Genomic DNA, 12,170 nt, shown 5'->3' with positions numbered 1-12,170 from the left:
ACCCTTCACTCATTTTATCCCTCCCCTCCCCTCTGGCAACCATCAATTTGTTCTCTTTATTTACAGGTCTCATTCTGCTTTCTGTTTATACATTTGTTTTGGTTTTTCGATTCCACATATAAGTGAAATCATACGGTAGGGATGCCTAGGTGGCTCAGCGGTTAAGCATCTGCCTTTGGCTCAGGGCGTGATCCTGGGATCCGGGATTGAGTCTCACATCGGGCTCCTTGCAGGAAGCCTGCTTCTCCCTCTGCCTGGGTCTCTGCCTCTCTCTCATGAATAAATAAAATCTTAAAAAAAAAAAAAAAAAGAAAGAAAGAAACCATATAGTATTTGTCTTTCACTTAATTCACTTAGCACAATATCCTCTAGATCCATCCATGTTGTTACAAGTGGCAGGATCTCATTCTTTTTTTACAACTGCATAATATTCCATAAAATGGCCCAGTTTTATCTCATACTAGAGTTCTTTTAAAAAATGTGATTTCAAAAAATATATAATCTAATCCATGATAATAATCATTCTGTGGATGTTCTGTAATAAAAATGTTGCATCAGTGATTCTCCTCACTTAATGACTACTTCATATTAAAGGACACAATTGTTAAATTTACTTTTTCTGGGCACCCCCGGTGGCTCAGCGGTTTAGCGCCGCCTGCAGCCCGGGGTCTGATCCTGGAGACCCAGGATCGAGTCCTGTGTCAGGATCCCTGCATGGAGCCCGCTTCTCCCTCTGCCTGTGTCTCTGCCTCTCAGTCTCTCTCTCTCTCTCTCTCTGAATAAATAAATTAAAAAAAAATACTTATTTAAAAAAAATTTACTTTTTCTTCTTAAAGATTTTATTCATCTATTCACGAGAGACACAGAGAGAGAGGCAGAGACACAGGCAGAGGGAGAAGCAGGTTCCATGCAGAGAGCCCGATGTGGGACTCAAGTCTGGGACTCCAGGATCACGCCCCGGGCCAAAGGCAGGCACCAAACTGCTGAGCCACCCAGGGATCCCCCTGTTAAATTTACTTTATAAAGCAAATCTACTTAAAGATCTATTTACATGTATTTTTTTTTCACATATTTAAACATGATTTTGGGGCACCTGGGTGGCTCAGTCAGTTAAATGCCCAATCCTTGATTTCAGCTCAGGTCATGATCTCAGGGTCATGAGATCAAGCTCTGTATCAGGCTCCACACTGGGCATGAAGCCTGCTTGGGATTCTCTCTCTCCCTTTCCCTCTACCCCCCACTACTTCTCTCCAAGGCTTGCATGTACTCTCTCTCTCTCAAAAAAAGAGAGTATTTTAAAAATAAACACAGGCACCTGGGTGGCTCAGTCAGTGAAGCATCTGCCTTCAGCTTGGGTCCCGGGGTCCTGGGAATCAAGCCCCATATCCAGCTCCCTGCTTAGCAGGGAGCCTGCTTCTCCCTCTCCCTCTGCTGTTCCCCCTGCTTGTGCTCTCTGGCACAAAGGAGATCTCTCCCTCTCTCTCTGGCAAATAATAAAATCTTTGAAAATAATAATAAAAACAACATGATTTTACCACTAAAAGTTGGGAAGAGTACCCATTTCTGTATCAATAATGTAACTTGCTCCTGGTATTTATCAAAAGCAGCTATTCATATTTTATTTAAACATGGTAAATTACACAAATTATTTTATCTCAAATTTCCTTGCAATCCCCACTAAATGAAAAAAAAAAAAAAACCTCTTAATAGACACACACACACACACACACACACACATACACACAGGATCTAACAGCAAGAGACACCAACAAAATCTTATCTAACAACTCCAAAAGGAGAACCGGAAAAAAAAAAAATTGACTAAGAAGTCATGAAAACTAAAAAAAGAATATTTCTTAAAACTAAAGGGCCTAAGCCCTTGCTACCTCTGTCCTCAGAAATCACTGTTCTCCTCACCCACTTCATCTCAGTCACAACAACATCTTGGCTTTTCCTTTTCCTAAAATAAGTATTATTAATCTGCTCAGAATGCTTGTCCCTCAGATACCCACAAGGATCTCTCATTTGCTTCCTTTTGGTCTGTGCTGAAATGTTTGCTTGTCCTTGACACCATCCTTAATCGCCTTATAGCTAACCCACCCCCCATCTTCTTTTTTCCAGCTCAGTTATTTCCATAATCACTATTTGTAAATTTACTTGTTTTCCCAATAGAGCCTAGTCTGTTTTCATCATTACCATGTGCCCCAAAGCTTAGAACTTATTTATAGTTAGTACTCAATAAATACATGCTGAATTATTACTTAAAATAATCTAAAATTGAGATACAACTATTTTGAAAGGATAAAAAAAGAAGCGTGGACTCCTTTTCCATTAGAGGTCAAAAGATAATTCAGAAGATAACTGGCACAGCAATTCTCAAACTTTTTGACTTGTGAACCCCTTACTCTCTTAAAAATAAGTGAGAACCCTAAAAATGCTCTAAATACTCTAAATATGTAGGCTATATTTATTAATATTAGAAAATAAAGTTGACAAAAGCTTTAAAATTTATTATTTAAAAATAGCAACAGTAAACCTATTACATGCTAATATTAAGTAACACTTATGAATATATTTTCAAAATAGTTAATAAGAATGGCACTATAACATGTTTGCTAATCTCTTTAATGTCTATCTTAACAGAAGAAACCTGGGTTCTTTTTCTTTTTCTATGATTTTATTTATTTACTCATGAGATACAGAGAGAAAGAGAAGCAAAGACATATGCAGAGGGAGATGCAGGCTCCCTGTGAGGAGCCCGATGCAGGACTTGATCCTGATCCGTGAACTCCAGGATCATGTCCTGAGCCGAAGGCCGATGCTTAACCACTGAGCCATGCAGGCATCCAAAACCTGGATTCTTTCAAGGGGTTCTCACCAGCTCCGCCCCACACCAGGGACACGGGGGCATGAAATCTGGATTCTTGAATCTGCTTCTATATTCAATCTAATAAGAAATCCAGCTGCACCCAAATACATAGTTAAAAAAGAGGAGTGCAAGGGCATCTGGGTGGCTCAGTCAATTGAGCGTATGCCTTCAGCTCAGGTCATGATCTCGGTCCTGGGACTGAGCCATATGTCCAGGCTCCCTGCTCAGGAGGGAGTCTGCTTCTCCCTCTCCCTGCTCATGCTCTCTAATAAATAAAATCCTTAAAAAAAAAAAAAAAAGGAGAGTTTTTAATAATTTATTCAGGTGTGTTATTCTTTGATATTAACCCCAAATTTAATAAATGTAATTTTGTAAAGGTTATTTGCAATGTTGAATCTGATACCATATCTATTATACGTCATACCATGTCATTAAAAATCTACTGATCTATCTTGTCCCCAAGTAGATCTTTCACATACAGCATGATTTTGTAAACATCATACATTGGTCATATGAAGAAAGCTGGGTCCACGACATTACACATATCTTCCAAACATTGACACATTTCATTATACAATAGCCCCCAAAAATCACATTTGTTAATATCCCCCTAAATTTCATCAAAAAGGCCCTGAAAAGCTGCCAAGCTCACAGTGGATATGTTTTCCAAAATTCTAATTTTTGCTTGAAAGCCTTCATTTTATCTTGGCAATAATTTCTGTCAGTTGTTTTCCCTACAGTGACAGGGTCACTTCATTTATGTTTGAGAAAATACTCACAAATACCCAAGTTTAAGTAACTATAGTTTGTCATTCTCTCAAGTAAAAAAAATGGTTCCATAAAAAAAAAAAAAAAAAAAAAGCAACTAAGTTTGCTAGTTCAGCCTGCAACTCAATCACACAAGTATTTTTCTTCAAGACAAGCAAATTTGGGATGTAACAGACTTTACTGCTCTATAAAGGACTTTCTTAAATGAAATTGGTTTTGTAAACGTGCAGTAATGAAAAATACAAGGCCTATTAGTACAGTTTTAGCCACTCTCCTAATATGTACTGCAGAGTCAGCGGTTCTGCCCATCACTGTTTATCAATGCAAAGGTCAACGCTATTAAGCAGTGAAAAAGAACTTAGTATCACTATTAAATTGTTTCAACCCAGCTGACCTTCTGAAACACTTGAAGACCCTCTCAAGAGCCCAGAGACCAGGGGACACCTGGGTGGCTCAGCGGTTGACTGACTTCGGCTCAGGGCGTGATCGTGGGATCCAGTATCGAGTCCCATATCAGGCTCCTTGCAGGAAGCCTGCTTCTCCCTCTGCCTGTGTCTCTGCCTCTCTCTCTCTCTCTCTCTCTCTCTCTCTCTCTCTCGAATAAATAAATAAATATTAAAAAAAAAAGAGAGAGCCCAAAGACCACACTCTGAGAACTGCTGCTCTGGATACATATGAAATACTAAGAGGAGATATGTTTCCAAGGAAAAGAACTTGGCAGTAGGAAGACAGGGATTGCAAGAACACTAATTTTTTCCGTGGACACTCTTTGTACCTTGTGAATTTGGTACCATTTGTATTGCCTTTATCTTTAAAAATTAAATATTAAGGGCAGCCCCAGTGGCTCAGCAGTTTAGCGCCGCCTTTGGGGTGTGATCCTGGAAACCCAGGATCGAGTCCCATGTCAGGTTACCTTCATGGAGCCTGCTTCTCCCTCTTCCTGTGTCTCTGCCTCTCTCTATGTGTCTCTCATGAATAAATAAATATTTTTTTTAAATTAAACATTAAAAAAAACAGACATGAAAAGTAGCTAAGTAGGCATGTAAGCAAACTATATAGAAGTTTGCTTAGAAAATAGCAGAAAAAAAAATTTTATGAGCGGAGAGTGTCTCCACTTAGGAATTGGAACTAGGGGGTTAGAGGAGTAGTACAGACTGTTTTCCATTATAAACCTTTGTGGAACTGACTTTTAAAACCACATACACATATTAATTGTTTCAAAACTTAACTGGTTAAAAAACATTCAAAATACTGTCTGGGATCTTGGTGTCTGCTTTTGGTTGGGGCCATCTACGGCAGGAAGATGGTGGCCTCAAAGAAGATGAAAAAGTCTCTGGAGCTGACCAACCCTAGGCTCCAACTCATTATGAAAAGTGTAAAGTACATGCTGGGATACAAGCAGGCTCTGAAATGATCAGACATGGCAAAGCAAAACTGGTTATCCTCGCGAACAACTGCCCAGTCCTGAGGAAATCTGAAATAGAATACTACGTCATGTTAGCCAAAATTGGTGTCCATCACTACAGTGGCAATAATACTGAACTGGGTACATACAGCATGCGGAAAATACTACAGAAAATGCACACTGGCTATCATTGATCCAGGTGACTGATGTTATTAGAAGCATGCTAGAACAGACTGATGAAAAGCAAATCATGCAAAATTTTTCAAATTGGTCAGATCTTGTTAAAAAAAAAAAAACACACCAAAATATTGTCTAGAAAAATACTTACAATTTAGGCTTAAAAGGAATAAATAAAGCAAATACCCATGCTGCACCAGTAAGAAAATGGCTGTGAAACATGTCAAGTTGTAACAGTAACTTTCTGGAATAATGTGCCTGTGAGTTTCTACTCATATATGAAATATTATTCTATAATATAATATAAATTTTCATTTGGGACGCTTTGGTGGCTCAGCGGTTGAGCGTTTGCCTTTGGCTCAGGGCATGATCCGGGAGTCCAGGGATCGAGTCCCACATTAGGCTCCCTGCGAGGAGCCTGCTTCTCCCTCTGCCTGTGTCTCTGCCTCTCTCTCTCTGTGTCTCTCGTGAATAAATGAATAGAATCTTTAAAAATATATATATGTAAATTTTCATTTAAAAAGCTAGTTGAAAAGCAACAATTTCCTTCAGACCAGAATGTCTGATGACTTAAATACAATTAAGTATTAAACCTTAAGTCATTTTTAACAGTTAAGTGGTTAAACCCTCTAGATACACACAATGTAACACAAAGTAGAACATTTTATTTTTTTCTATTTCATTTGATCATAATTAAGATCATATCAGAACTTATTTGAAAAATACAGAATAAAATAGTTGTTTATGATAAATATAAGGAATTGCTACATTTTACGTAGTTACTTCACAAATAAAATATAAACCCACTATCAAAATATAAGTTTCTCAGAGGATGTCCTGATCCAGGAAATAAGAGATTATTTCTATATACAAACAACTCAAAAGCAAACTGAACTCCCCACTAAAAGGAACCAGGCCTCCGTAGAGAATAGCTGATTCCACAACTAAAACAGGAATGATATAGATGAGTGTGAACATCTTGATGTGCCAGAAAAAGAAGAAATACTCATCAAAACTTCTGTAAGTTAAAAAGACACAGGAGCCAGGGTGGAGAGGCTCCCACTGGACAAATGTGGGACAATTTGAGCATTAAAATTAATAAAGGTAGTAATGGATTATAACCCATTGACTAAAATATAGGAAGTACATAAATCTATATTGACAAGTTAGATAAAAGAATGATTCTTCCATCAAGAGAAGGCCTACTGTTAAGGTAGAGGAGATGGAAGAATTTGAAAATAAGCATTCTGCAACCATCAAAGTAAAGATCAGTACAGGCAAGAACCATCAACGGATGCTTACATAAACATAATGTCATTATCACCCCTGACAAAACTAACAATTCCTTGATATCATCTAATATCCATTCTCATTCAGATTTCCCCCAAAGTGTTTCAAAAATGACTTTCTACAATTGATTGGAGGATTTAAACAAGATCAACACATTACACTTGGTTGCCATACATAAAATATTTTTAACCTTTTTTTCACATTGTCTATCAGCAAATATGAAAAAGCTTAATACACAAACCAGTTTGCACTTGTAGATTCTCCAGAATCCAACACAATCTAATGCATTTGCTGTTCCCATTGCTGCAAGATTCCTCCAGATTATCAGTATGGCTAACTCTTTCTAGTCACTGATCACAAATCAAATTATCCCCTCTAAAAAGAAGTTAGGCCCTCCCTAACCACTCACTCAATCCAAGTAGAGCTCAACTTCCATTCATCATTACATGGTCCTATTTTCTTCATGGCACTCACCACTCCCCCCAAACCATTCTGCTTATGTTTAGTAGTATGTCCACTCCCTGAGGGCAGAGTACCTTCCTCACTGAAGACCAAGAAAAGGGACGCCTGGGTGGCTCAAAGGTTAAGCATCTCTGCCTTCGGCTGGGGTCGTGATCCCAGGGCCCTGGGATCCAGTCCCACAGCGGGCTCCCTATGGGGAGCCGGCTTCTCCCTTTCCCTACGTCTTTGCCTCTGTGTGTCTCTCGTGAATAAAGTATTTTTAAAAATAATAAAAAGACCAAGAACAATGCTGAGAACATGAGACATTCAATACATACATACTGAGTAATTAAGTAATAACTAAATAATAACACAGTACCTCCATTTAAAATGTAAGTTCAATTTAGTATTTGTTTTTAAACATCTGTAGCCCACTCCACATGTAATGGTATGAACTGAATGCCTGCAGAAATGTGGGCCAGCTGTTACCAACAATCGGTGAGGTGCATACAAGAAAGAACAGAGATGTAAGACATTCAAATGCCAATTCTGGACTGCGACCAACGATTATAGGTTTCTGACAGAAAAAATTATTAGGATGATTTAAAGAGCATTACCAGAAGTAAAATGAAGTTTCACCTTTTAGTATGAGAGCTATTTAGTCATATATAATATCTATAATAAGACAGAACTGTTATCTAAAGCAACAAACATGACTTTATCATAGTTCTCTCCCCACCCCCACCACCAATATAAACATGAAGGAATTTACACTCAATATAACACTTCTTTCCGGGAATTGGATCATGATGAACACACCAACAAGTACCAAAAGCACCTAACCAAAAATACAAACCATTAAATTTGGGACCTAGAGAAGACTAAAAAACTATCCTACAGTTCTCATCTAGCAATTGAGAGAGATCTGAAACTAAAGATGGTTATCAATAAAGGCACAGATCTAAGGAACAGATTTAAAATCCAGAGCTCTGATCTCCAGCCCCGTTCCCTTCCATAAGATAATGCCACCCACAGAATGTTAATATCAAAGTTACTAACATGCTTTAATCACTAACATTTTTAATACTGTCACTGTCTTTTCTTCCTAGTGGAAGTCTCAGCTCAGAGGGGAAAAAGTCAAAAATAGGATGCAGACAATCATACTCTAAGTAAAGCATGTTACAGAAACCCCTCTTTGGCAAAATAATTAAATGTGTAAAAAATCTAATTAGTTTGATTCAATGGATTTTTTTAAACCCACTTTAAATTTTATAATGAAAATAACTATCTACAAATATCTGCTGACTGCTCCTCTGCTCCAAACGTGTAAATTGCTATTCTCTTATTTTGTCCGAGGTTAAATGCCAAGAAGTGGCCAACAAAAGTAAAATAATTCAAGGCTTTAAAAAAAGGGATCCCTGGGTGGCACAGCGGTTTAGCGCCTGCCTTTGGCCCAGGGCGTGATCCTGGAGACCCGGGATCGAATCCCACGTCGGGCTCCCGGTGCATGGAGCCTGCTTCTCCCCCTGCCTGTGTCTCTGCCTCTCTCTCTCTCTCTCTCTATCATAAGTAAAAAATAAAATTTAAAAAAAAATAAAAAAAAATTAGATTCTTTGCAGCATAAGAGGCTTCTTTCTCATCGCGTTTGGTCTCACAGAGCGCTCAAAAGACTACTGTTTCATATGAAAAGCAACATAGTTTATATTGACATGAAAATTTTTGCTAAAATAAAATCACGGTAGTAACAAACTGTCATAATGTAGACCTTCACCATAATAGAACTAAGTAAAACTAGGTATTATGGAACTTCGATGTACGAAATCACTATCCTGACATTTGAAAGCAATGACACACACACGGATGGAAAAGGAAACGGAACCTTGGCTTCTCTTTTCCCCAGGCTGTTCTTTTTTGGGGGGAAGGGGTCCCTAAAACAAGAAAATTAAACGTAAAAAATACCAAGTGAAATAAAGTTTGGGTTAAGCAAGGTCCGAAAGCTAAAAGAACTGGAAGATGAAGTCTGTGTCAGCTGGCATCTTATCACTCCGGAGTGTTCTAAATTCATACTCCACGTAAATCAAGAAACAGGAAAGCGCACAATACAATGGAGTCGCCTCACACTACAAACATTAACAAATTAAATGAATACCTTACACTTCCTGGTGTGTGTGTGTGTGTGTGTTTTAAGCACTGAAACTTAGATGCGCCTTAAGAAGTATCTGTAAAGACCTATTACGACCTATTTAACGACTATGGCTGGCAAACCTCTATTTCTACAGTACGGAGCAGACCGTTGCCACGACAGCCTTGTGCCACTGACTCCGACAAATTATCTAAGAACAATAATAAAACAGTGAGCTGCCTTTTTTTTTTTTTTTTTTTTTTAAATGACCGACAAACCAACTCTACACCGAAATCTGACGCGTCCGTCTGCGCGCTGCTCGGCGGACGTTTCCTTGAGCACAGGAGGCGGCGACTCCCTCCCCGCGGGGCCGACTTAGCGCCCTCCGACACCCCGGGGGCGGGTTACCTTCATCACTCCATTGTCAGGTCGCACTCCCACGCCTCCGTCTTCAGCCCCCTTCCTAGACTCCAGGGAGAGTCCAAAGAGGGAGAGAAAGCCCCTCACCCACACTGCCTTACAGCGGGGTGTGGGTGTGTCTGCAGACCGCCGCTCCGCGCAAACACAATTAACCCTCCCGCGGAGCCGCGGACCCCAAGTCACCGGGGAACCGGCAGCACCGCCGGCCGCCGACCCCAGCCTGCCGCGGCCGCAGCCCTTCCTCTTTCTCCCCTCCGGGCCGGCCCCTCCCCCGTCGCGCGCACGCGCGGCTTCCCATCCATCCCCTCCCCCCTAGCCCCCCTCACCTTAATCATTAGCCACCCTCTTCCCAGAGTCCGGGAAATCCCTGCCCAGGGAGGGACACAGGAGGCGGAAGAGGGGAAGAGGCTGCGTCGAGAACCGGTGATCCGCGGCTGAGGTCTCGGCCTAACAGGCCCCTACACTCAAGAGCTGCGTCTGTCACCGCCGCCAAACCGTACGAGCGGCAGCGCCTGGTTCGGCCCAGTTCACCCGGCTTCGGTTCGGGATGCCCGATTTGACCCCCGCAAGAACGCCTTCCCCGAAGCCGCGGGCGGTTCTGTGCGGCGCAGACCCCACACCTCGCCGCCGCCGCCGCCGCCGCTGCTCTCCTGCCGCCGCCGCCGCTGCCGCCGCCTAACCAATCCCTCCTCTACCGAGGGAGCGCGACAGTCGGGGGCTTTACGACAGTTCGCAAAGTGAGAGCGCCGCGGCGCTCACGCCTCCCTCCGTCGCTGTTTCTGCGCATGCTCAGACTCTGGCCTCCCGGTGCCCCGCCCCCTCCGCCCCAGCCCTCCCCCTTTGTGCTCGTTTTGTCGCGTCTGTAAAGCGAAGCCGGACGGTTTCGTGAAGCTCGTTGGTTTATTTTCCTTGGTTGTTGTGTTCTACGCTTAAGCAAAAACTATTCCTCAGCTGTTCTTGTTTCCGTGACTTGAAAAGTGCAGCTAACCACAGAATCACGCATTGCACTTAGGCTACAGTTAAACAAAAACCTCCCGGCTTGCTGTCTTTTACGAGAAAACGATACCCAAATCTTACTCGCTAATGACATAAAGATCATCGCACCCTGCCCTTAAAGTGGATTCGCTTCCAGAGCCACATCGAAAGTGGTAATAGGCACCCTGGGAAACGACTGTACAGTCACATACGGCTCCTTAGTTATTTTATGAAAATCAGGAGATTGCAAATGCTTCCTTACGTGCAAGAGGAGGATGGATGTAGGCGAGGAGAGTGTAGGCTTTTGAATCAAACAGACCTTTCGGATCCCGATGATGCCAATGAACAGCCGTCTAATTTATTAGGTCTTTATCTTTCCCCCAAAAATGAAATGTCAGTTACACCTCCATTTAAGAAGAAAATAAAAGGGTATCTTTCTTAAACCAAGAAAAAGAATTGTTTCCTTATTGACAAATTGAGGTGACGTTATTTACCCCAGAGGGTTCTTGTGAGATGAAATAAGGCAGTGTATAGAATGCTTTGAACATTATTTACCAATTAAGTGTTCAATAAACATTAATTCCCTTCTTTGGTCATCAGCCTGTCTTTCCCAATACGCTTTCTTTGTTCACTCATGTTCTCCATATTGTTCTGTGAAGAAAAGAGTTTAAAATAGTTATAATAAAGGATCGCAGATTGTGCAGGAAAACTGGAGGAGCACCGGAGAAGGAATTTTCCTCAATCCTCCTATTTTCTTGTTCAGAAAATAAATTCTTCCTGAAAAAAATAAAATAAAATAAAATCATGGTCCTTCCTGGACTATCTTATCTACTGCCGTGATTTCAATTGCTATCAGCTCATGACTTCTCAAAGTCATGTATTTCTACAACTGTATTTCCAGACCTAATCTTTTTTTTCTCAAGCACTTGAAATGTGGCTAGTACAAGTTGAGAAGTGCTATGGTAAATATATATCCAATTCAAAAATACATTTAAAAATTGTAAAAATTTGAATGATTTTTAATATGCATTACATGTTGAAATGATATTTCGGATATATTGGGGTAAATCGGTGGTTCTCAAGCAGGGACAATTTTATGCCCCCACTTTGGGTTATTTAGCAATATCTGGAGACATGTTTTTGGTGTTCACAACTTGGGGGGAAGGATGGCTACTGACATCTACTAACAATAGCCCAGGGATGTTGCTAAACATCCTACACTACACAGGACAGCCCTCCACAACAAAGAATTCCCTAGCCAAAAATGTTAACAGTATAGTTGAGAAACGCCAGGGTTAACTAAAATATACTATTAAAGTTAATTTACCTGTTTTTTTTACTTTTAAAAATATAATTGCTATAAACTTTATAGTTTTATTTGTAGTTTACATTATCTTTCTATTGAACAGTGCTGAATGATCTAGACCCATATGGCTCTTTTGCTGGATGTGTCATTTCCCCTTTAATGTTCCACAAGCATCTCTAACACATCATGTTGAAAAAAAAAATATATATATATATATTGTATTTACACCCCATCCATTTCAGTCTTTCCTGTCTCATTCAATAGGACCAAGTTAACTAATTAGAAACCCAAAGGTCATCTTTGACTATTCTCTCTTCCTCACTCCATATCTCTAATCAATCAACAAGTCCTTCTAATTCTGTCCTTGTAATATCTCAAATTTTGAAAATGGACCCAC

At 40.5% G+C, this 12,170-nt stretch overlaps 1 protein-coding gene across 5 annotated transcripts in view; it reads right to left on the bottom strand.

The window, feature by feature from the left end:
• The window catches only part of RNF111 (ring finger protein 111), a 94,530-nt gene extending 84,330 nt beyond the window's left edge, over window positions 1-10,200 (bottom strand). For 2 of the 5 annotated variants that reach the window (XM_072808889.1, XM_072808891.1), the window contains exon 1: window positions 9,819-10,200. The gene's annotated coding sequence lies outside the window, so the exon portion shown is untranslated. Of the gene's footprint in view, window positions 1-9,480; window positions 9,773-9,818 lie in introns of those variants that run through there. The other 3 variants (XM_072808884.1, XM_072808890.1, XM_072808886.1) reach the window with 3 other exon arrangements.
• Between the last annotated feature and the right edge of the window lie 1,970 nt (window positions 10,201-12,170).

This window comes from Canis lupus, chromosome 32, assembly GCF_048164855.1.
Source record: "Canis lupus baileyi chromosome 32, mCanLup2.hap1, whole genome shotgun sequence".
NCBI classification, from domain to species: domain Eukaryota; kingdom Metazoa; phylum Chordata; class Mammalia; order Carnivora; family Canidae; genus Canis; species Canis lupus.
The sequence above is the reverse complement of the archived record's forward strand: the minus strand, read 5'-3'. Positions and strand labels throughout refer to the sequence as shown.